General features: G+C 37.9%; 1 long non-coding RNA gene across 1 annotated transcript in view; it reads right to left on the bottom strand.

Annotated features, from left to right (window-relative positions):
- Window positions 1–25,026, bottom strand: part of LOC112994798 (uncharacterized) — a 33,324-nt gene extending 8,298 nt beyond the window's left edge. The window contains exon 1 of the long non-coding RNA XR_003262028.2: window positions 24,960–25,026. This is a non-coding gene — a long non-coding RNA (uncharacterized LOC112994798). The remainder of the gene's footprint in view (window positions 1–24,959) is intronic.
- Between the last annotated feature and the right edge of the window lie 357 nt (window positions 25,027–25,383).

Raw genomic sequence — 25,383 nt, 5'->3', positions numbered from 1 at the left:
GGCCCTTCACTAGAGCCACTCCAGGAGGCCCATGTTTTTCTTGCACTGGGGAGCCCAGATATGGGCACACCACTGCAGATGTGGCCTCACCAAAGCTGAGAAGAGGGGAAGGGTCACCTCCCCTTGACCTGCTGGCAGTGCTCTTTATGCAGCCCAGGATATAATTGGTCTTTTTTGTCAAAAGGGCATATTGCTGGCTCATGTTCAGCTTGGTGTCCACCAGGACACCAGGTCCTTCTATACAAAGCTGCTTTCCAGTCAGTTGACCCCCAGCTTGTCCTGGTGCCAGGGGTTATTCCTCCCCAGGTACATGACTTTGCATTACCCTTTGTTGAACTTCATGAGATTCCTGTCAGCCCATTTCTCCAGCCTACTGAGGTCCCTCTGAATGGCAGCACAGCCATGCAATGTATCAAATATTCCTCCAAATTTTGTATTATCTAAAAACTGAGAGTGCACTCTGTCCCAGCATCCAGGTCATTAATGAAGGTGTCAAACAGTATTGACTCCAGTTGCAGCCCCTGGGGTACATCACTAGTGACTGGCCTCCAACCAGGCTTTATCCCACCGATCAAAACAACCCTTTCAGCCTGGCAGTTCAGCCAGGTTTCAGTCCACCCAAGTGTATGCTTATCTAGTCCATAGATAATCACCAATTGATCCAATCACCAGATTGTCAATGAGGATGCTATGGATGCTGCAGTCTCAAAAGCCTTGCTAAAGTTAAGATAAACAATATCAACTACTCTCCTTTCAGCCACAGGCATTTCATTGTAGAAGGCTATTAGATTGGTCAAGCATGATTTTCCCATTGTACATCCATGCTGACTACTCCCAGTCATGTTCTTGTCCTTCACATGTTTGGAAATAGTTTCCAGGAGGATTTCCTCCATCACCCTCCCAAGGATTGCAGTAAGGCTGACAGGGCTCTGTGGATCCTCCTTCTTGCCTTGTTGAAGATAGGGGTGACATTTGCTTTACCCTGGCCTTTTCCTGTACAACAAACATTAATACTTTCTGTGGAACTTTGACAGGTTCCTTTTAAATTCTGTCTGATTTCTACCATCAATTTCCACCTTACTTTCCCTTTCCCCTCTCCAACTTCTATGACCAGTTTCCTTCTCTGAAATGATAGGAAAGCTAGTTCTGCAGTACATTTATGCCTCAGCAGTCCAGCTACACCTTTTGTACAATTGACTGATTTTCCTGTTCAGTAGTTGATAAAATGGATGGTAATGATCCAGCTTCTACTATCCTAGAGGCTTTGAGAGACAGGAAAACCTGCTCAACTTTTTGCACATTCTGAAGACCTTTGGTTTAACTCTGTCTCTTTCATTATGCCTAAGTATAATACTTAGTATAGGACACTATATGCAATAGTAGAAAATAGCCATTAGTGATAAAATAAGCAAAGAATATGAGTAGCAGTTTAGCATTAGTAACTATGAGTAACTATGACAAGCAGCTTAGATATATTTGCTTTATTTAGTCAAAGCAGAATTACAGGAGAAGAGTCAGGGCCTTCTAAAGGCAAAAGATTAGAAGACACAGCTAAAGCCCAAGTAGCTAATATTTTTCCCTTATTCACACTGATAAAATCTTACAAACATAGTCAAGTGATTATGAACTTTACCTTGAATGTTTCTTTGAAACAATTTTTACTTCTGATATTACACATTTATGTTTCACATCTGGTATGTTTTTAATTTCATTCTATATCCACATAATCAGCATTTTCGTGTTTTATATATATTGCCATAGAACATGATTTGCTATGGCATAGCTGTTTTGAATTGTTTAGCATTTACTCTTTGTAATGCAAGATTAAGTTGTTGAAGTATAATTCCTTCTATCAGTGTTCATGAAAAACTTTGGGCTTTTCCACTCTTTTGGGTGTATTCCTTGAATTATTGTGATTAACCACCTCACATCTGAGGAAGAGGAGGACAAGGTGAACAATGTGTAATCCAGATTTGTGAATGGGACTTTTTGTGTTCTGTTATTTACTTGGTTAGGGTCTAAAGCTTTATTTCAATCTTCACTCATGTGGTTTGACTTTCACATCTGGTAAGCTTAGCAGAAGAGGCAGCTGGCGATGGTTGTGTCAATGGGTTATTTGAGCCTTTGACCTCAGATTAGTTGCCCCCAAAGCCTTCAGAGAGGAAGAAAAGTAATGTAAAAATAGAAATGGGCAAGAAAAAGGGTTTCCAGATTGTGATTTCAAAATTTTTCCTATTTCTTACTGGGACAAAGCTGACCTTTTGAAACTTTCAGTGAAGAAATAACCACAAATCCAAGATAAACAATACTGCAATAGCAACACACTGAATAGCAGTGCTGTGACTGTTTTGCAGCAGACAGTGAACACTCATGTCCTACAAACCAGATGACTGACCTTATTGTCAAATAGCAAGTTATTTTAGAGAGCCTAAAAGAAGTGGAGGAAGGTAAGTGGGAATGGGAAAGACCAACTGGACCAGAATTAGCCTTTTGCATAGACCCCCCAAAATTGCAAACTAAAATAAGGATGAATATTCTAGAAAAAGCACATAAAGTGGTAAAGCTGTCATCTTTGCTATCAATAAATCAAGCATGGATTCTCTGGTTATGCTTAAATGCTCTCCATAATCACCAATTATCCAGCCAGCGGATCAAGCAGAGAATGCTGTGGTTCACTAAATATCATGTGCCCAGGTTGCAGAGTTAACTAATGTGTGCAGCACGGAAGAAGGAAAAAATGATTGGGATGGTGCAGAACTAAGCTTCTTTCTCACATGCAGTCAGGACATATCATCAGGAATGTAAGCCCAGAACTAAAAGCTAATTTGAAGTCATGTCAAATTTCTGAAAGGCATTTCCAAATTCCATAGTTTAAGGTTATGTAGCAGACAGATGAGTGAACTTTTTAAAACATTTCTCGGTACATAAGGTGCAAGCAAACCATAACCCCGAACAAGCCATCTGTCCCCGGCAGAAACAGGACTAAGCTTCTGCAACCCCCAAAATGGTCTCCCTGCAACCACCCAGAACACACCAAGCCTGCGCCGAACCAGGGCACGATCGGGCAGAGACTTTGGGACCTGGACTGTAAATTATTGCTGCTTAGCACAACTTTTATAAAACTTGCTTAGCATGAGTGGCTAAATTTGCTGAAGCCTTAGGCTGCACTCGCTAGTACAGTGAGAAAGGGCCCCCGAGCTGGTGCAGGCAGGAATGATAAGGGAGTTGCCAGCAATTTGCATTCCTGTGCACTGCTGAAACAGTGCTAATTGCTGGAGTTATCACCTTCTTTGTCAGGACCTTGAGAGCTAGTGGCTGGACCCAAGAATGGAGACACACCTGTCAGCAGAAACGGCAACAGTAAACGGCCTACCTAGGGACAGTGATGAGACCCAATAAGGAGCAGGAGACCCCAGACCTAAATATTACTATTGGTCTGAACTACCACGTGAGGGGTGGGAAACTTAATTTGAAAAAACTATAATTGCCCAGGGATTTCTTTGTTTGGGGTCCCTCATCGGAGGCACCCAGCTTGAGCTGTAATTTGAATGGAGTCAGCAGAACATCATCGGCCTTGGAGTGGTGGTAGCTAGCTTCTTCTCTCCTTTCCCGACTTTCTCTATCTTTTCCCCTTACTCTTTTTTCCTCTCTCCTTCACCTTAAGGCTGTACGATATTTGACCAGTTTTATCATCTTAATCTCGTCCTTGGGATCGTAACAAAACCCTCCCGATATTGGATCGGGACAGGTTAGCCTTGACAGGTATATGGAAATCCAGAATTAAGAGGTCAAGTAAAGATGTCGGTATAATGAATGCTCCTAAATATTAAAGGATTGATACACTTTTCTAGAGTCTTGAGACAATGGTAATTGTAAGAAAATCTGAAACTAGAAAAAGTGCGGTAATCAAGAACAGTAACAGAAATATAAATTCCAGAGATTTCCTTCATTCTTTCATTCCCTTTTTTGGAAAAAAGCAGACACGAAGAAAGAATTTGAAATTAGTAATCTAGCTGCTCAAAGTGAGTGGAGAAAGGATGGATTATCACAGCCACACTTGGTCTAAATCCTAAAATGAGATTCCTATTATGACAAAAAAAAAAAAAAAAAGAAAAAAGAAAAAAAGGTCAAGAAAGAAAGAGATACAGAGAGAGAGGAGATAGGAGGTCTGATGAGAAACATAAGGGAGAGCAGAGGATATTCTAATATTCCATCTCAGTCCAGAAGAAAGAGATGCCCCAACATTTTTCAGCTTTAATAAAGACAAATGTAGCTTTAGAAAGTTCAAATGATGCTTCAATTGTATATGTGTGGACAATAGTGTAATTAATCCTCAAATAAGCTAAGGGATAAGAACTAGAAAGGAAAAATTAATTTAGGTGAAGAAATAGATCTAACTCTTCAATAACTCTAAGGCTAATTGAGAAAGATGGGGAATTGACCCTATAGGAGCTAAAGAATGTCCCCAGTGGAAACATTAATCAAAATTTTATTCTTTATATTTAGCTTTCTTTTTTTAAACAAAGTTTCCTGCTTTGTAATCAACAAGATCACCTTTTATTTTGCTAGAATAACTATATTTTCACCATTAACTTTGCCTGGCAATGAGCACTTCTAGGGAGATCTGACAAGAACTGAATATTTTCTTCCTAAGGGAGCAGCAAATACAGGGGGCCATATTAAGTCATAGTCTCCCAGTGTCACCCCCTTCCCCTGTGAAAGAAAGTCTTTTGATAATGATGTCAGAATTCAGGCTGTGTTTTCTTAACTGTTGCAAAGTGAGCCTGGGGAATGGTCATGCCTGGTGCCAGGCTGCTAGAGAGAAATTTCTTCAACAGACTTAACCAGTATCTTTGGCAAACTGCAAAAATAGCTTTTGTCTCCAGGATTCTGTATAAGCATCTGTGTACATAAAAAGGTAAAAGGAAGAAAAAAAGTAAAAATCACAATAGGAAGAGTAGAAGCAGGACACTAGAAAAATATCCATAGTCAAACACGTTGAATTTAAATAAGATACTGTCAGCAAACTAATGCTGGGAAGGCAATGGAACTGAAGGGTCTTGACTTTCTCCATCTACCCTTGATTGTCTCTTTAGGGTAAAGGAAAGAGCTGAGAGAGTCTGGGGTTTATTAAAATCTTCATTCAATTTTCCTTTGTTAATTAAGAAAAATCAAGGAAGAGATATACAGACTCTATTTGATTAGAAGTATTTATGCAACTTTGTGTCCTAACAGATTGCATTTCAAAGTCATCCACAAAGTCATGAATGCTTTAAAGTAGCTCTCTTCTGATCTTTTAGATTCAATTATTCAGACATTTTTTTCTGGAGATGCTAACATCACATCTCATGCAGAGTCTGTCTCATATTTGTCCAACACAGTTTATAAGACAAGGCTTTAACCCAGGACATTTAAGCAGTTGTACTCTGCTGTTATGCAGCAGCCAGACACTCAAGCTGTCATCTCCATTAACATCAATTCTCTTGTGTTCCTGAATCTCAACATCTTTTTCAGTAGCACATGCACTTCCCAATGCCCTCCACAGATGAGCAACTCTCTATTAGATAAACAGGTAGATTAGTGATTTCAGGATTAGATCCTAACTAACATCCTCAGTACCCTTCACTTCCTTCTTTGAATTAAAATGTATGCAGGTAACTCTTCCTCTGTATGTAATGGGTGATCTAAGTGTTACACAGAGCTGGATATGTCTCCTAACACTGAAGTATATGTGCCTGCAGAAAAGGCACATGCACACTTGTCACAGCAAGAGCTGTAAAATCCTTTCCTGAACTTATGCCTGCTCCTCTATCCTCTTGCAAGACTTCCTGTGTCACTATTATTAATTTTCTAGTTACAAGAATTTCTCCACATTTCACTGCTAATTTGTGTCATATTCTTCAGTGCCATTTATATCCACTGTTGTGATTTTAGGAGGTCCAGTAGATTATGTTGGGTAGATATTTTTCTCCCTCTACTCAGACATACAAATTGGCAATAAGCTGCACTGACACACTCAGTCATTTATTTCTGTTTCTGTACAAGCATAGATTCAGAGCAGCAGGTCCAAATTTTGAATTAGGTATATCTGAGGGCAGAACTTATCCTACAGATATATTGGTTTTAAAATTTGATTTCCTCTGTGATAGTTATGATACATTTTTCTGTAAAGGCACCTTTCTCAGGTACGTTTGGGGTTATTAGTATTGAGTAATTACTTTAGAACCACGAAAGTCACAGAACATTTGCTTTTTTTAATTGTTAGTGTATGAATACCAGTCACAGGGTGACTGGGATATTATTAGCCTTGTTCCCTTACTGTAGAAAATGAAAGTAAGAGGTAACAAAACCTTGCAACACCTTCCTGAGCCTGGCAACAAACACTATACTGAGCTCTTTGTACTGTAAATTAGCATGGCTCTCTCTTTGTTTACTTAAACCTGCTGACATTTGCGCCTCTACCTTTTTAATGTTCCAGAGGTGATTCTCAGCGCTGCAGAGTATCTCAGCCTTTACTGGTGCACCTGAGTTAAAGTCAATTAGACAGGAGATATTCAGCAGCTCTTCAAATCAGACCTACATATTACAGCCATTCAAGAGATGCATCCTCCTACCTGAAGGCTGGATTGAAATATAAATATTTCATTTTGGGTCATTTTTTTTCTTTCTGGCAGATATAGTTCTTTCTCCTTTTTGTTGAAAAGAAAACCCAGTCATTTGAGGTTCGTGGAAAATATTCTGTTCAATGTGAAACAGCAGATTTTATTTTGGCATACTTGAAATAAAGACAGAGAAGCCATATTTTAGATCAGCAAAAAGTATCCTGATTTTACCTCTTTTATCTAATAACCCAGGGCCCAGAGAAGTTATGTAACGTATGAAATGCACTGGGTCAGTATGCAAAATTCTTGGTGTAGGGATCTGATCATTTACAGCACATAGAGGTTACCAAAGCAGTACTCTGATATAATGGTATTTTCGTAGAGGTAGATCTTCCTCACTCTTTTCTGTTGGACCTGTGATATTTTTCACAGACTTTTAAAATATTCATCAGGCAAGAGGAAAGCATAAAAATGACTATGTGGCCTGCTTTTTCAGGTGTTCTTCTGGGTAGGATACATTAATTCAAATCCCTGCTCTGAGACAGCCAAAATTAGAACTGCAATTTTGCAGTGTCCCAGCACTTTAGTTGTGGGGAAAAGCAACTTTGACTAACTGGATTTTATGGCAAATGTTTATGAGCTGTCTTCACATTTCAGAATCATCTATCACTCTTGTTTGGGACAAAAACAATTTTGTAGGTTTATCTCTGAGCTGTTTCTCCTGGGTGTGAATGATTTGTTGACAGTATGACACCCAGCTCTACTGGATATCTATTATGAAACATACATACTGAAAAGAAAAGGAGAACAAGCAATGAGACAACTAGCACCACAGAGTTTGAGAGCACCAAAATGTTCCTCTCTGTAAACAGTTAGTGCTCCAATTGGGTTTGTCTGTGTGTGTCTTCACATGATATTTTAGAGAAATGCCAGAAAGAGAGAGTTCTCATGTCTACATCCAACACTGATTCCACTTCAAAGGAAGAGATTATTCCAAAACCATCTGTGGAGAAGGTCTGAAGTAGTGTTTGAGGAATACAGCTTAAAGTAAACTCCCGATGCCTGCGCTTTTTGGCATATTGACTAATGTTCCTACACAATTCATTGTGCACCTAGCACAATGGAGTTGTGTTGAACCACTGGAACTCAGGCAGTAAGCTCTGTGACAAAAAAAGTATGCTGCGGGAGTTCATGGAAAAGGCTCCTTAGAAACATCCATCTTGAAAACATCAGAAAGTGAGCAAAGTCAACAATACCTGGAAGACATTCTGCTTTGCCTACTGGTCTTCAACAGATGACTTCTATAGAGCCTTGCAACCTCCTGAAGTCAGCCTCCAGTCAGTCAACCTCCTGGGAACCACAGGACACATAAGTATGTCTTCTGGCACAACCAACTCTTTGACTGAGGAGTTATGAGGAAGGCAAAATTCCCTGATATGGAATATTTTGGGAAGAATGACAAAGGACTGCTGTACAGTGCCTTAGGTCCCCCGATGCCTTAGCCATTAACATTTCTGCTCTGCATGAGGATCCCATGACCAGTTTTTCTTTTCTCTTTTCTTTCTTTTCTCTTTTTTTTCCTCTCACTCCCTTTCTCACCCTTTCTCTCTCCCCTTCTCCTTCCCTCCAACTCTCTCCCTCCTCTTTCTCTCTCTCTCTCTCCTTTATGACTTTTACTGTTACAGTCTTGTATGCCATCAGCTCTGAGCCTTGGCAATACATCTAAAATAAATGTGCATGTGAATCTGTCTCAGCATCCTTTGTGCAACAGGACCAGTGATTAGGATGGTAGAAGTGGCAAAGAGATAGAATAAGATGTTTGGTGGATGAAAGATACTAGAAAGAAGTTTGAAAAGTAATATAGAAAGGGCTGGAGAGAAAATATCAGACAATGGAAAAAAAATAGTTATCTCTCAGAAGAGAAGAGTTAGAAACTGGAAACAGGGGAAAAAAAAAATACCAAAAACATATTCCTGACTGTAAAAGCAGTACAAGAAATCCTGACATTCTGAAGACAATGGCAAAAGGTAGCAAGTACCAATGCCCAACTCCTTACCTTTAAAATGTGTTTGACTATTTCCTTTAGCAATGATGTGCACTCCTCTATTTTGACAAATTTGTTAAATGAAGCCTGAGAAAGGGTCTGATACTCATCCATTCGATCATCTGTATAAAGAGGATCATAGCTGATGTCCCCTTTTCTGTTTAGATTGTATATCTTTTGCCATCCATCTGAATTATTATAAATAAAGAAGGAAATAAAGCAAGCTTGATATTTTGTATTTCCTTTTCTATATGCAGGTTTTAGGTTTGAGACTAAAGCTCAAAATATGAAAGAAGGATAGCACAGATTTTCTATTTTCCTATTCATAAGCAGAGTTGGGTATTTCCGAAGCACATGAAGCAAATAAAAGTCTTTTTTATTATTATTCATAACTAAAATTCTGCTCTATTTTTATTCTTACTGTAGCTTTTATGGAAAGCTATGCATCTGAGTCAGCACCTCAAAGCAAAACTCATTTCCAATTCATGACATCTCTTTTTCCTCCAATTACTTAGCTTCATTTCCTTCTCATTTCTTTTTTTCCCTTTTGACTCTCACTCACTCAGATGAAATTGCTACACACTTCAATTCTCCATTTGAGGGAGATATTTCATATACTTGAGCAGGCTTTAGTTTAACTAGGCTTTCTTTGTTTTTTTAAACTACCATAACTACATGGCCTTGACATACAGAGCTAGAGTGTCGGAAGGAAAAAGACTGTATGGGAAGAATGCCCATTTGTGCATTTTATTATGGCTGTTGTGGCCAGATCTTTCAGGTGTCATTTTTCACTCTTCCTTTCCATACTGTTGTGCTGATGGCCTGTCAGGTTTCTAAATTTATCTCTCTCACATTTTTTGCACTCTTTAACTTTCCTCAAAGCTTGATTCTATTTCTTCTAGCTCCTCTGGTTCTTTCTTTCTCATACTGTATATCATTTTTTCCACTCTACTGTATCATCAGCCATGATTGCCAAAACTTCAGTTATTTTCAGTAATATTAGGGTGTAAGAAGATGCCAGGCATATGATTTTGTGTGCACTTCCTCTTTTAAACTCAGGGTAGTCAGTGTTATTGAATAGTAATAATTTCCAGAGAGGATCCTATATAGTGTCTGACTGAAGTGCTAAGTTATTCATTAAAAATTCCTTCCAATCTCTAAATATATTTCTAATCACTGCCTTTGCAGTGGATTTTCTTGGCACAGATCCTGCACTTGCCTAGAAACATACTAGCACTTTTAAGAATTCCAGTTCAGCACGGTTCTCAGCATATGCTTTGAGAGCTAGTTCTATGAATCATCCACCCACAACAGTAGAGAGAAAAAAGAACCTCATCAAGGTCTATGGGGAGGGAGATATTTTTTCTTTCTTTTCAGGAACAACTGTCTTTTTCATAATGATCAGAGAGCAAAGGGAATCTCGCTTACATGTACAGGAAATTGCTAATCAAGCTTGCTCATGGTCCTCCACTGTATTTGATGCCTGGGCATTGCTGCAGGCTCCATAACCTAAGACATCAGAGAGCTACAGCAGATTAAGAAAAATTGAAATGTACTTTGTTTACTCACAAAGCAATGACAGAAAAAAGAGTGTCCTAACTCTTATGTATATTATTTTCCACTATAACTATTTTTAAAGACTAGTTTGCAAAAAGAGAAATGGCAGGTATAGCAGTAAGTCTGTTATTAAAAATCATGTGCTCAATGCACTAGAGTGCTTATTCAAAAATAGCTCATCCACAGGAAAATATATCCCCTGTAGTATTGCCAAGGTCAGTGAGAATTAGGACAATCTGAAGAAATGTGGGTTCTGCACCTGAAAGCTTAGCTTTAAAAATCAGATACTTCTAAAGTTTCCTTTGAATTTGAGCAAGTCAGATCATTGCAACTTTTTTCACTTAACAGGTTTCTACTCTCCAGTGACATCCAGATATTATTTAATATATTATTTGAGTGCATAACATGCTGACAATTGTAGAAAAGTGTAGTGTCTCTGGGTCATATATTTATTCAGCAAAGTCAAGACAGTGTTCTCAATTTACCTTAATGGATGACATAGCCTAGGATCCTAAAGTACAGCTTTTACTACAAAAGAGATATCCCAAATGGAGAATGACCAGATGCTCAAAGAAGACATTCCAAATAGAGAGTGCCCCAAAGACTGACAAAGGCTCCCCTCTGTAAATCAGACAGGCTTAACTGGTGGATTCAGAAGAATCTTTTTTTTGAGCCCTTTGATTTGCAGACAGCAGTAGCAAGGATCTAACCTCCAAAGAATTTGGGAACAGGAGAATTTTTGCAATAAAAAATTAATCTGATCAAGACATACGTAATCACACAGCAGGGAGTGAAGGGATGCCAAAACCAATTTTTGCACTGGTACAGTATATTAATACACAATAGTTCAGAGTAGCTCCCTATTCCATTCTTGATTAAAGAGGACTTTCTTTGTTATTATTTGTGATGGAAATGCCTTTAGTTAAAAATATTTGAAATGTTTTAGTGGATCTATGGAATAAATACATTTTCTCAGACCACAGTCTTACCTGTGTTGATTCTGCAGGGCTAAAAGAAGTAAAACTAAAAATACCTCATGTTGGTCAGCAGCTCCAAATACCTAGAGGGAGCAGAGCTGAGTGCTATTTTTGCATACCCACTTTCCACAGAAATACAGCAGTTTAAATATAAAGATGACATAGTCATAGCAACATGAAGAGTGAACAATTAAAATCACCAGAGCATTCTGAGCAAGACTTTGCTTGGGCAAGGAGTGAGGAGTTACCCAGAAATGACCTCAGAATCTGTATTAAAAAAATGGTGCTTCCAGCAAAAGCAGAAATTACCTAAATGGATCCAAACAGATAGACTCTCTTCACTCTAGGTACAGGACTCCCATTAATAGTAAATGGCAACAATACACAAGGAACAAGGTGAGAACAACTCCTTAGACAAGAGTTCAAAAAAGCAATTAAAACTGAATTCCCAAAGAACATTTTTTTGGCAAGCTTACAATTAGTTCAGATGTGAATATCCTCCATCCCCTGGGTGTTTACACTTACAAAACAGGCATACAGCAAAAGCAATAACTGAGGCCCTGATTCTGTAAAAGTTCATCTATCAAGACTGAGGTATTTATAGCTTCCTCACACACCCTTACACAGTGTGCCGTAAATGGTTCTGGAAATATCGTATTCCATATGTTTTATTATAGATATGTTACTGTATTTAATACAAAGATCCATTATCCTTGGGATAAAGTGGCTTCTGTCATCTGGATATGTTTATTTTCGAAAGCTTTTAGCACTTTTATGGCTGCATGACAAGTTTAGACTATTACAGTATATCCTAAGTGTAAACTGAGATTTAGAATCTAAGTACAGCTCCATTTATTCAGTATTTGCTGTTCGTTAATCCTTTTTTTCTTGAAAATGCCCACCAACTATTAACAACCCACAGTGCATTGTAATGTCATATATAAACTTGTCTTGCGGTTATAATAAATAACATTTCTCAATATCATTTGGAGTCTCTCTGTATTCTTCAACTGTGTGGTCAAAATGGAACTGTAAAAGTTGCAGTAGTCTATGCCTAACAAAGCCCTGCTATTATTTATAGTGGCTTGTGGGTCAGCTCGCTGATTACTACAGATGTATGTGTGTACGTTTACATGTGAAAGCATATATATAAACAAAGACAGGCAAACACAATATATGTTGATATGTGCCCCCAAAATATCTTCTGCTAAGGGACCACCCATTAAACTTAGAGTACAATAAACATTTAAGTGCCTGATTTTGATTTGTATTTCTTAATACTGTTTCCATGAGTTTGAAACCTCTGTTATTTAAAAGCCTTAGAACAAGGCAAAGGCAGCTGACAATTCAGTATCTTCTTTGGTTGGGGAATATCAGGTAAATACAGTTAGGTGAACTCATTTTTGCCAACATCAAGCCAAAAGTATTTCTTTCCATTTTTCACACAAACTATTGGTCTTTCTTACTGAGAGATTTTGGTCAAGGTACCTAGGCCAAAATGTGTCCTGCTTTAAAAGCTAGAGAGGCATCTAGCTCTATTATCTGGAGAACCAGGAAACTGCAAGTGGGGCATGTTTTTAGAGTAGTATCTTGACTGGGAAATTCACGCTTACACAGACTCACTGCCTATTTTCTATAGCAGCCACAGCTCACGTGGCTTTCTCCACAGATTCTGTACCTTTGTGTGCAAGATTAAGCATAAAAGGTTAGTCCCATGGATACGAATAAGGACAACAGGACCTAAAAACTTAATTGGACTGTGTTAGAAATTAATGTGATAATGTGCATGCTTCACAGCGATCGAGAAAAAGATAACTATGGTTCTTTGACTTGACATAGAGCACAAAAGCAAATATTAGCAGATTAAATTCATCCATAAAATAAAAAAGATGCTTTCATCGATTCATTCTCTACATGCTTATATTAGGCTATACAACACAGTTTGAAGTTCAAAATTGCCTTTTCTATAAGAAGTACACTGGAAAAAGACAGATTACATTTTGTTTTGGTATACTACAATTAGAACTGTGTGAATATAGTTCTAATAATGGCAAAATCAGTGCAAATTTATTAACATGTAGCAAAGGCATTATGCAGTTTGCTGGGTTTTTGTCATGTAAGAGACACTTTACCATAAGAAAACATAGCCTGCCTCAACTTCAAAAGAACTGTGTTTTTGATTTTGATTGTACAACAAGAAAGGAGAAAAATAACAACCACTCATTCGGACATTTTACTAAGTCTGCAGACAAACCTCAAATCTCAGAACAAAAATTAATATGCACAAATTTAACCTGTGTTCTATAAGCTTAAAAAGAATATTGTGGATAAACATTTAATTTTCTCCAGTAGTTCACTGCACCTTGCCCAGCTTCAGAGTTTGCAGTGAAATAATGCCATGGGAGAGAAGATAAAGGGATTCTGGTTACCAAGAATTTGGTAAATATGGGTAGACAAACAACCATCAACTTCCATGATTAGTGATATACCTTCCTCTCATTATTTTTGTTTGTTTTCCTTTAATAGTCGAAAGTAATGTTTGTTGATAGTATCAGTGATCTGAAGAGACACTTAAAAATAATTATAATGTTACAAAAAGTAAATTGTTAGTTACAACTAGGACTTGATACTTCATTTTGCAATTACAAGGACTTGATCATTTTATATCAGCTTGTAACTTTACAGGAGAAAGTTTCTAAACTGCAAGTGTGTTTTCTTGGGAAGCTCTAACTTATCATCTGCTCATCATTTGCTGAATTCCTTACTTTTTCTTCTCCAGCTTTAAATCTAACACATTCTGACGGAGATATGGGAAGATCTTCCAAAGTTAGGTTGCACTTATAACTTTGCTATGAGCAAACAGTACTGATGTGCATAATCATTGGAAATCAAAAGCTTTCCTTGCTTTCTCATTCCCTCTTCCTGCAATCCAGGAGCACCTGTCTAGGAGCACCAATGGGATGGAGAAAAAAGTAGAGTCAGAGCCCCCGCCTACCCCGGTGTCTAATGTCCACCAACAGCGAGGGAAACAGCAGCTCTGTGGAACCCGCTTTAATCTTTGCTGTAGATAGACAGAAAAGGCAGCCTTATGTTCACTTACTCCGTTATGCCAGAAATTCAAGGCAGGCGGAGAAGTCACTCATTAAGAGTAGTTTCTGCTAAAATATCAGTGAAGTGCATTTCTGCTCTGTTTTACTGCTCTAAATGGGAGGGAGGTCTAATGAACAAGGAGTGGGCTTGAGACAGATTGTCTTAAACATCAGAGTTGTTCCAGCCCAGCAGGTAGGTGTCGACCCCTTGTACCCTGCAGACTCCAGAGTTTTGCATAAATACCATGAGGAGTTAACATCTGGGAAGGTTTCCTGCAGTTAAAGAAATACGCTTGCTTGTGTTAAAAGTTATGGTATGAGCTTTTATTATCCTGGCACCAATGTTCAAATCCATTCTCATCTCTAGAAAATACCAACAGAGTTTGGTAGGTCTTGTCTGAGAATAATGAGGGAGCACTGAGGAAGGGAAAATACATTTACAATACATATTCTCATGAAACATGTAAACGACATCAAGATAGTGCTCAAGATGATATGGCTACTATTTATAACTCAAAAGGGAACTTCCATGGACAAGAGAAGTATTGAAACTGCTGAGCCTGAAGCACTAGTAGGGTACACTAGAAAGGTCTGAAAGGCATGCTTTTGCTTTAAATAGCAGAGAAAGTATTGGAACATTGTGAATAGTCTCCTTAAGTGACAAAGGTCATTGCTTTTTAAAAGGTCACCTCAGACAAATTCTTCTGAAGTCTTTCCTCTGGACCATAACGTAAGATAATAACACAGAATATTCTTACAAGTCTGAGCTGCGTGTTTGTACCATTAGGCTGAAGCACAATAGGCATCCCAAGGCTATCCAAAGTTATAACTATTTTGTAACTTTCTAATGTAGCACACAAACAGCTGTATACGCAGGCCAGGAGCAGTCAGTGGTGATTACTTATATGACTGATTACATATATAACAAGATACTTAAACATTCAATTAGCATGTGCAAAACACAATTGTACATGGAGAGAGAAAGCACCCTTTGCCCCCATTTGAACATGCATTATTACTGCAGGCAGTTTAAGTGCTCATAGTTGACCATGTTGGTTTTTTATGGTCATATCAAAAAAAAAGTGTTTTTAAAACATTTATGATTTTGGACCTTTTTCTGAGCTGGAAGGAGGAAAAGAAACAATTCTTTTAGTATTTAGGAGCTATTAATATTCAGCTCTTGCCTGAACTAGCACTGAATTGGTCTTGGATTACCTGGAAAATTGTCTTCTTCATAATCTTTTTGTTATGTGCCTGTAAAGCAATCCTAATGATCTGGACAAGCCCTGAAGCCCCCCTAAGTCTTTATGGAAAAATTAATTGAGGATTCACTACCCCTGGAATTTACTACAACTGGAACTTAATAGCTCAGACAAATTCTCTCCCATATGTTAATAAACTACTGTGGCACTGTGGTGCTTCTGTCTTGGCTTCTTCTCACTTATTATTCCTGTGTCATCTCAGTTAGCTACTACAGGATCTTGTTATTGTAATTCCCCACTTAATTCCCATTGCCTTTTTCCTTTTCCTGTGTCAGCAGCATTTCCATAGATTATTTTTTCCTGCACATACTTGCTTTTTCCATGTATTTCAGTACACTTCCTAATGGCTGCTTCCAAACTTTTCTATTCTGCACTATATGTTAACATTAAATCCATAATTCACTAGAAATCCTTCTCATAACTGCTATGGCTGGCTTTTTCTCTCTCTGCCTCTCTCCCTTTCTCTCCCATCTGTCTCATAGATCTGGAAAAATGCCTACTATTTCTAGTTTTAAATATTCTAGAAATACATAGTAAGACAAATAATAATGGCAGATAAGAACAGATCTGGCAAAATAGAAACAAGAGTCAGGAAAATCTCTGATGCGATCTTTCTCTTGCCACCGTCTTGCAGCGTGATCTTTTTATTTCCACTTGCAATCCATGTCTCTCAGGTCTATAGCCTGGGGCAACGGACCACAAATGATTGAGCCACTGTGGCCTAACAAGCCACTGGCATCTAAATTCCACTGATTGCATACGTGCTTCTGATCTTTTGCAGGAGGAAGGTAAAACATGCAAGCGTGAGGTGTCTGCATGGTCCTGCAAGAATGACATGCAAATACACACATGGTTATCTTTAAATAGATAACTGTCCCTATCCCACCTACTTGCAACAGTAGGTAAAGATAGGGTTAGCTCCTGTTACAGCTTACCCAGTAGTCTGGAAATAACCTGAGAACGCAGATTTGGCTTCATTGATCTCACTATACTTCTAGGCCATTTGTAACATGTGGGTAGAGGCAGCTAGAGTGCTGTTGGGGGTGCCACACATGCAGAAGTCCACCGTGCAAAAAGCAGTCACTACTCGTTCCTATGATCCACAAGACAAAGAAACCATAATGTAGACAGCAGCTGGGTATTTTTACCAATATGTCTTCTAACTTACGTAGGCCTGACTCAGGGTAAATAGAGAATTCCACCTTATTATCAGAAACAGTGGTAAATTATGGCTAACATGTTTGTTAAATTAGACAATCCTTTGTGGCACTATCAAAGTCTAAAGTGCCTGGAGTCTGGTTCAAAACCGTTAGTAGATTCTAAACTGAAACAGTTTTTTTATAGAAAGAAGTCACTTCTTTTAAAGAGAAAAACCTGTACATGTTCTTAGAAGAAATAAATTTATTTTTCTGTGTCTAATGTGGCATGTCTTTAAGAAACTTCTCAGTATTGAGGCTATAACATTTTATTTCAATGGGGAAGTTAAAGGGCTTGTTTAAAGTATTTTGAGAGATACGGAAACAATATCATTATTTTTCAGCTTGATCCTGTGTTTACAACCAAACAGAATATTTACTCCTGTCAATAGTCCTAGGAATTTTAGACTTCTATAGCTTCCTTATGAAGTCTTCTTCACTCCACTCAATTTGTTATAGGAATCAATTTCAATGGGACCACTTGTACTATAACTGGTATATTTGCTCTCAAATATTTGTACTTTTGATTGATGGACAGCCAGAAAAACAATCAATTGTATTAAAAAATATAAATATAGTTGCCTGTTAAATTTTATATTAGATTTTGGCCATGACACAATAATGGTAAAATGATGGGGTGCCTGCCTTTCCTGGAAGGAAAATATTTATCACAGGGAAAGGATTCTAATGTTTAAGTTCCTACCACTGACACTGGAATTTGCTTCAGCAAACCTATTCCTCAATAGCATTTTTGCATCTCTTGATGTTGTCATGATCCTTCACATTTGAATTCAAGATCTATTCTCTGAAGTCTTCCACCTTGTTCTGATCTTTGCACTGTGGACTTTTTTTTCATTTGCACTTTACTTCACAAAAAGCAAAAAAGGCAAGAGCAATTACTGTCTGCAGTTATTGCCTGAAAAGGCAACAGCAATTATAAAAAAGGTAGTGTCTTGAAAATGACCATTGTAGATGCTTGAATTTTGGCTCAAGATTCCACATGCCAGTGAAATTTGGCCCAGTTTAAGATTTATTTTAGTACCATTAGCTACCACATGTAGCAAAGATGATATTTACTGCAAGTTTCTATGTAGAACCAAAGAAAATAAGTTTCTGGTACATTTCTACTGTACCCTTATATTTTCTTTAATGAACAAAAGGCAAAGGCCATGGTTTAGCCTTTAAAAACAAGTAGTGCATCTAGCACAGTAAAAAGTAACTCTTTACAATTAAGTGGTAGACTTTGGCAAGAAAACCAACACCTATGAGCATGATTTTAGCCTAAAATACTGGGAGTTTAATAATTCCAATAAGACCAAGATTATGGAATTATTTAATGCTCCCACCATCTTTCTTAAAAGTAATCTGGGATTTTAGTTTTATCCAGAATAACCTTTCAATATTTCTTAAACAAAAATTGAATATATCCATAAATATATGTTGAATTTTAAGGAAAATATTCCGTATTCTCCTTAAAATTCTGAAGTTATTATTAAATTTTAATTTAGGAACACTGATACAGTCAACAAATGGAAGCAAGTTTAAAAGCTTTTTTTCAGTACTAAGAGATGAAGCATTCTAGGAAATATTCTGTCAAAAAGTTTTATGGATTAGTTGTTTTTGAAAGCAGTGATTATAGAAGCAATCCTCAAATGAAAACACTTTTTATGAGAAAGATTTATAGTTTTCCATGATAAGAAAAAAGAAAAGCTCCCAGTTCTTCTTTGCTAAGCCAAAAAAAAAAAAAAAAGACAAGAAAGGAGATCTCAATATTAAATAATAGAGAAATAATAGTGACTAATGAGACAGCAGTGAACAGTTATTAATCAGAAATTGTGGTCATAATAAGATTTCCTTGCAAAGATGATTTTAAAAAAAGTGACAGTATACAGATCTCTCCTCTCCTCTACTTTTCTCTCCTCTCCTCTCACTCTCCCCTTAGTTCCCCTTCCTTTCCCTTGCCTTGCCTTCTCCTCCTTTCCCTTGCCTTGCCTTGCCTTCCTTTCCCTTCCTTTCCTTTCCTTTCCCTTCCTTTCCTTTCTCTTCTCTTCCTTTCCCTTCCTTTCCTTTCCCTTCTCTTCCTTTCCCTTTCCTTCTCTTCTTTTCCCTTCCCTTCTCTTCCCTTCCCTTCTCTCTTCCCTCCTCCCTCTTCCCTCTTCTCTATCAAGAACCCACAAAAAGAATCCTTTCTTTCTTATGATAAAGTCAAAGTACTGCATATTTTGAATGACAACATTTGGAATCCTCAAATACTGTAAGTATTGCCTACTGTAGGAGTTTAAACAAAATGCCTAAGGCAAATCAATACTCTCCTGCTTTATTCTGTCTTAGGCCTTTTGTGATTTGGCAAAGTTTATTATTGCTGTATCTGAGCCAGTGGTGAAATCCATGAGACTGTATATGGCTAAGAGGCTCCCACACATAAGATTACCTGCATTTAGAAACAAAACTAAAAAGACCCTATAACACAATTCACAAAACATTGTGTTCCCAGGCTTAAACAGAATAAGAAATTCACATGCCCTGATTTAATAAGAAGACCTCAGGAAGCATTTGAAAGGATAGCTCTTCAGCTGTAAACATCTATCCCAAATTTAACCGCAGGTAAGTTCACTTTCATATGTTGTGTCAATACATGCATTATTGATTGTATTCATTACTAAGCAATGGCACATATCTTCAGTACAAAACAGATCCTTTAAAATTTTCATGAAACACAAATATTTCAGCTGCAGCTTTGGAGAAAAATGTGACCAGACCATTTTCACTATCATTATGTCTAGTTAACATGTTGATTTTAGGTTCTGCTTTTTCTCCTTTCTTAAAAGTATGAGAAAGAAGAAGGATCAAGGCTCTCTAAAAGGGGTTCCCAAGAGAATCTGCTCTTCTACTTCACAAAGTATAAAAGTTGAATTCTTCTGTAACGCCCTGCTCTTCTGTACCTATCTGGATCTGCATCCTTCTAGCTGGCATCTGCCACACCCAGGGCTAATATTAATGGTGCCAGATAATAATGTCCTTCCTGGAACAGGTCATTACAAGCTGTCAGACTGTCTCAGGAGTCAGGCAATTATGGGTGAATAACAACCAAGGTGATGAGTTACTTCCTCACTGAGATGGCCTGTTGCTTTGTTTTCCTAAGGGATTTTCCCAGTGATATTAGCTCTAACCATTAGATGCCCACATAAGGCAGCTAACAGAGGCAGAGCATGTCTGTCTTCTGTAAGAGTAATTGAGTCTCTACTTCTTAACATATAAAGTTCCTGGAATCTGGCTTACAAGGGCCAATAGAGAGAGGAAATGTTCTTGAAGGATTGGTTAAGTATTAGGGAAAAGCTGAACTGCAAAAGAAAAGGCTTAGTAGAGCAGGTTCGATCAAATCTCCTCTATCTCTTTGCCAGTCAGGTTGAAGTTTCTGGAAAGATGACAAAATCCATTTTGCCTTCTTCTGCATAGCTGAAGCTGCACTTGGAAGATGGTGATTGTCACAAGTTAGGCTGGGACAATTCAGTAGTAAAATGGCTAATGAAAATTGATTTATGCTCCAGCCAGTTTGAATTAGTGCAGATCCAGAGGGAAAGCTGAGGCCTCTGATCACAGAACAGGCTTAATGATTAGTTTAGGGGTTAATTTCCTGCAGCAGCCCAGATGGAAATTGCTCTATCTTAGAAATAAATTTACATAATGCAGTGTTTGAGAACTTCAGCCAATTGTCTTGTGAAAACTTTTTTTCAGATTATGTTAATCCATTTTTACATCATTCTATTACATATTTCAAATATCAAGAAGAAGCTGAAGACTGCAGGCTTTCTCTACAGACACGGTGCTGAAATGCAAAAAATGTACAGAAAAACAGCCAGGAAAGGACATTTCCTAGATAAAAAATGTGAAGGAGATGGCCATAGTAGTGTGTTCTCCCCTGTTTCTGAAAGCCTTCTGCTGGCACCTACTGCTGTACTACAAATCTGTATAAGAGTTTGGTACAAAGAAAGGAAGATGAAAAATCAGGAAGTAATTATTGGCTTCATCAATGCTCTGTTGTACAAACACACCAGAAATCCTATGAGAACCTGATGGAACTGGCAGTGATTCCTTACTTCCATCTCCCTTACTTGTTGGGAGACAAAGTCCAAGGGGAACTCCCACCCCAAAGGCAGAAGTTGGGTGAGCACACGTACTTGTTTTCAACCCAGCTGTCTTGCTGTTGACCTAAAGTTTTTTTGGTTGAATATGGACTTTCCAACAACTGGTTTAATTCTGTGCTTACATCTACTTTTCTGCTTACAGAATCTTAGTTCTCTCAGATAAGAGAAACAAGAGAATTAATCACGCATTGTTTAAAATGATAACACACAAACAAGGAGCTGGATTTGCCTTCATTTGGATTTATTTGTGAAAAGGTAGAATTTTGCCCCAACACTCTCACCTAGAGGACATAGATCTCAACATTTTTTGTTTTAACAAAACAAATTTAACAAAATGCATTAGCAGTGAGGAAAGAGTTTGAGAGGCTCCAGAGCTCTGGAGGTTTGTGGGATTTGGTGGAACACATGCCTCATGGATAGGAACATATGTGCTCTCATCTTTCTGAAAAGCTGAAGTAAGTGGAAGCCAGTCCTTAAAATATTGTGTCCCTGCATTGTACAGATAGCACTTTCTTATGGTTTTACCTCTTTGCATTTTCCTTCACTCACCGTACTTCAAAAATCCCTTTCTGTCTTCCCTTAATCATTCTTTTAGGAAAAGAAAACCCCTTTCTTTAAGAGAATACACTTAGTAATGAGGAAAATTAGGATTCTTGAGTGACAAATAGTTCTTGTGTTTTCTGCTGCAACTGCTTGTTCCACGCCTGTCTCAAATATTTCTGTTCTTGCTTCAGGTAGTCTGCCAGTTTCACCTTCATAAATCTGACTATAGACTTACCTCTCCAGTAATCTCAGTACAAACACAGTAGCTGTGCCATATCTGCATTGGCATGGGGAAACTCCAAAACTTGCACGAGTGTCCTACAGAGAGATAAAAGCCACTGCAGCTGTCCCAAGGTAAGCCATACCCTGTCATGAACCAGAGCCTAAATTATACCTGTGATTGCATCATACATTAATTGTCAGGTGTCACACATCCATCTGGATTTCAGGGAGAATTTAGGAAGAGAATGACAAGCTTCCCTGAAAAAAATTAGTGTATCATGATGTATTTCCTCAGCCTTCACAAAAACGAACAGTGATGAATGCAAATCTATACCTAGAATCATCACCTTTCTGATGTTAAAATTAAAACAATCCAGAAGTATTGTTTCACTTTATTTGATTAAGATTTAAAATAATTCTAAAAAAAAAAAAATTGAATCATTCCATCTGAATATGAGGAGAATCTTCTTTACTGTGAGGGTGACAGAGCACTGAAACAGGTTGCCCAGAGAGGTTGTGGAGTCTCCTTCTCTGAAGGTATTCAAAACCTGCCTGAACACAATCCTGTGCAGTGTGCTCTAGGTGACCCTGTTTGAGCAGGGGGGTTGGACTAGATGATCTCCAGAGGTCCCTTCCAACCTCAACCATTCTGTGATTCCGTGATTAAAAAAAATGGAAATGATGAAATATCAAGAGTCACATTCAGAATCCAGTTGTAGTAGTTCAATTTTTTATATCTCCCAGGTCCTTGAATCAAATTGTTATATTTGATTCTTTATATCAATCTTTAAATATTTTTTATAGTTCCAAAACTTAAAGGAAAGAATAAACATGCTACATAATACTCTTGCTCAGGTAAGCTGTTTGGCTGCATAATATCCTTCTTAGCCACTGTTTAAGTTGTAAAAGAATGCAAGAAGTATAAGGAAAGTAACTGCTGTCAAAAAAGTAAAGCAATGAAAGGAAAGAATGTGAAGATGTTAAGCTGTTAAGATAGGAGGCTAAAGTCTGTACAAGCAATGGAAGACTTTTTTTCCAGTGATTTTGTGGAAACCAAACTAGATTCATGAAGATTAAGAGCTTAGACTTTTTAAAGTTTTTCTAAACTGAGTTTCTACTCCCTGAGATAAGAGCCAGTCAGCATGTATGTTCCCAGCTATAATTTCCCAGGCTACATTTGAAAACATTGCCCTTTTTAGATGCAGAACTAAATCCTGTTTCCCTTGAAAATAAAGAAAATAATCCCCTCTCTTTCTATGAGATACAGATATGGGCATAATTCTAATTATTTTCCATGTTTGTTAGCCCTTATTGCACATTCTACACTTTATCCCATAGCCTGTACCCAATAACAAGGCATCCCAGGCTTGCCAGGATGGAAAAAGAGAATCATATAGCACTAATCTTTTAATTCCTCCGTTTTCCAAGCTTGGGGTTTGAGATTCACTCATCATCATTTTTATTCATGTCTGAAACTAAAGCCACCCTTTATTGTTGAACGATGCTTGTTCATCTAAAAAATTCTAAGAGACGCTTTCCATAGTTTACTTCAGTCATTTCTTATGGACAACTCTGAAGCCAGATTTTTTTCACAAGAACATACAGTCCTGCTTTACAGCTGATACACAGATGTTCTTTGGATGGAGTACTATGAGGGTATTCAGAAACATGCCAAGCCACGGAAAACTATTCTGATGTTCATTTTAAAAGTCTGAGAAACAGAACCTAAGAAGCAAGATTCACTGGAAACATTTTAGAGTAATAACAGTAAATTAATATTCATCACAACAGGTTTATTTCTAGCCAGTGTTTCACTCTTCATAACGCAATCTCCTCAGTATATTATTTTTTCTGGGAAAACTAATTCTTTCTTACATTTTTCTCTTGCTTTAAATAGTCTTCCAATGGCTTATGTACAAGAGATAATGTAGATATAGGTTACCCTCTGCCTTCACCATAAGCTTCATTTCTTTCCTTTCTCATTTCTTCCATATTCTTCTGTCATTCTCCCTATGTCTGGAACATCACAGTATATATGGCATGTACTTCCATGTCTTATACCAGATTTTACCTCCAAACAAAAACCCTCACTTTTCTGAAAATGCTTAAAAAGCTGACGTAAACCAGGAAATATCCCGCCTCCAGCCAGCAATGTTTTTACTAAAATAATTACATCTACCTTAGATCCTTTGGTTGCAATCTATAAGGCCCGCTCCTGTTTACAAGGTCATGGAATTGAGTCAATAAGATGAGTCTATGTGTTTTCATCAATTGTACTGCAGACTCACGTTTTGTCATGCTGTAGCATGAAAATAAGAGATACCAATAATCTTAAAGTAAATTAATTCTATTCAAATAGATCTGTGATCAAATTTAATGACATTGAACTCTCCTGGTTCATGCAAGTGGTCCTTGCAACTCATTGTAATAGCTTTTGAAGTCATCAATACCAAATACTTTATGGGAAGATGCTAAAGTTGGTGTAGTTGTGGGATACTTCTGTCTGCCAGATAAGATTCTGGATTGAGAAGAGTTAGAAGTTGCCCTAATTCCTGAAGCAGACAAGCTAAAGCGGATTGACTCAGATGGCAGAAACCTGGTTTCTCACTTAAGATGACTCTGATTGATAGAATTAATGCCTCCTCCCCACCCCAAAAAGGTACTGAAGTAATCACCATGGCATAGAATTTTAAAAAACCTTTCATTTAATTTACCAGAAAGCCCCAAACAAATTAAAAAAAAAGCAATTTTTATGGATGGAGAATCTTAATAATAAGCTGGAGAGTAAAGGATACTGACCTCTGCAAAATAGTCTTTTATAAAGAACAATAGAAATATTAAGGATAATGTCCCCTCTTTGAACTACGCAATGCTGGAAACGAATGGAGCTAGTAGGAAAAACAGAAGTCCACAGGGTAGATCAAAGAGGTGGAATCTCTCTTTAATCTGGTTTTAGACCAAACAATAAGTGAAGAGGACACACAGCCTCTAGTTGCTCATTCTCTCTTCACAAGCAGAATGATGATCCCTGCAGTCTCATGCTGCTGGACATGCCAGCAGCAGCTCCAGCAAAACCTCTCAGCACCTGATCAGCTCGAGGACCCAGAGTCATCCCCAGGGCCAGTTAAGAGCTACATGCAGGCTCCTGAGGTTTGATGGATCAGAACCACAATACTCACCATCTTCAAGCAATTACTGAAACATTAAGTATATTTTGGAAGATAATCAAAACCTTGGTGGATTAGTACAGCTGTGGATGCTTGCATATTTAATCAAATTTCTTGGTACAGAAACACAAGAGTGAACTTAAGGTCACCTATACCTTTAATCCATCCATGTCCAAAGCAGCATACTGAGGAGCTCTTCTTTTTAGTACATGTCCATGCTAAACCTGCCTAGAGGAAAGCAGAAGAACGTAAACAGATGAACATAATTATAAAAAAACCACGTGCGCGCACACACACACACACACTTCTACAAACTATTCTGCATGCCTGGCTCTACTTTTAAGCAAAGGCGTCTATTCTCATTTTTTATAAATCAGTTCACCAATTCCTACTTGGGAGGTAACTGCTCAGAGTTCTCACACAGTTGCTCTCCTAGGGGAATCTAATCTCTCAGTTTCAACATGCCCAAGGCATCTGCTTTCCTTACCGACAAGACACAATCTCTCTGTCACTGACATCAGAGGAATTATCAGTACATTTGACAACAGTGATGTTCAGCACTGAATATAGCTATCATAT

This window comes from Dromaius novaehollandiae, chromosome 3 (assembly GCF_036370855.1).
Source record: "Dromaius novaehollandiae isolate bDroNov1 chromosome 3, bDroNov1.hap1, whole genome shotgun sequence".
Classification (NCBI taxonomy): domain Eukaryota; kingdom Metazoa; phylum Chordata; class Aves; order Casuariiformes; family Dromaiidae; genus Dromaius; species Dromaius novaehollandiae.
Note: the sequence above shows the minus strand (reverse complement) of the source record. Positions and strands in the feature narration are given on the sequence as shown.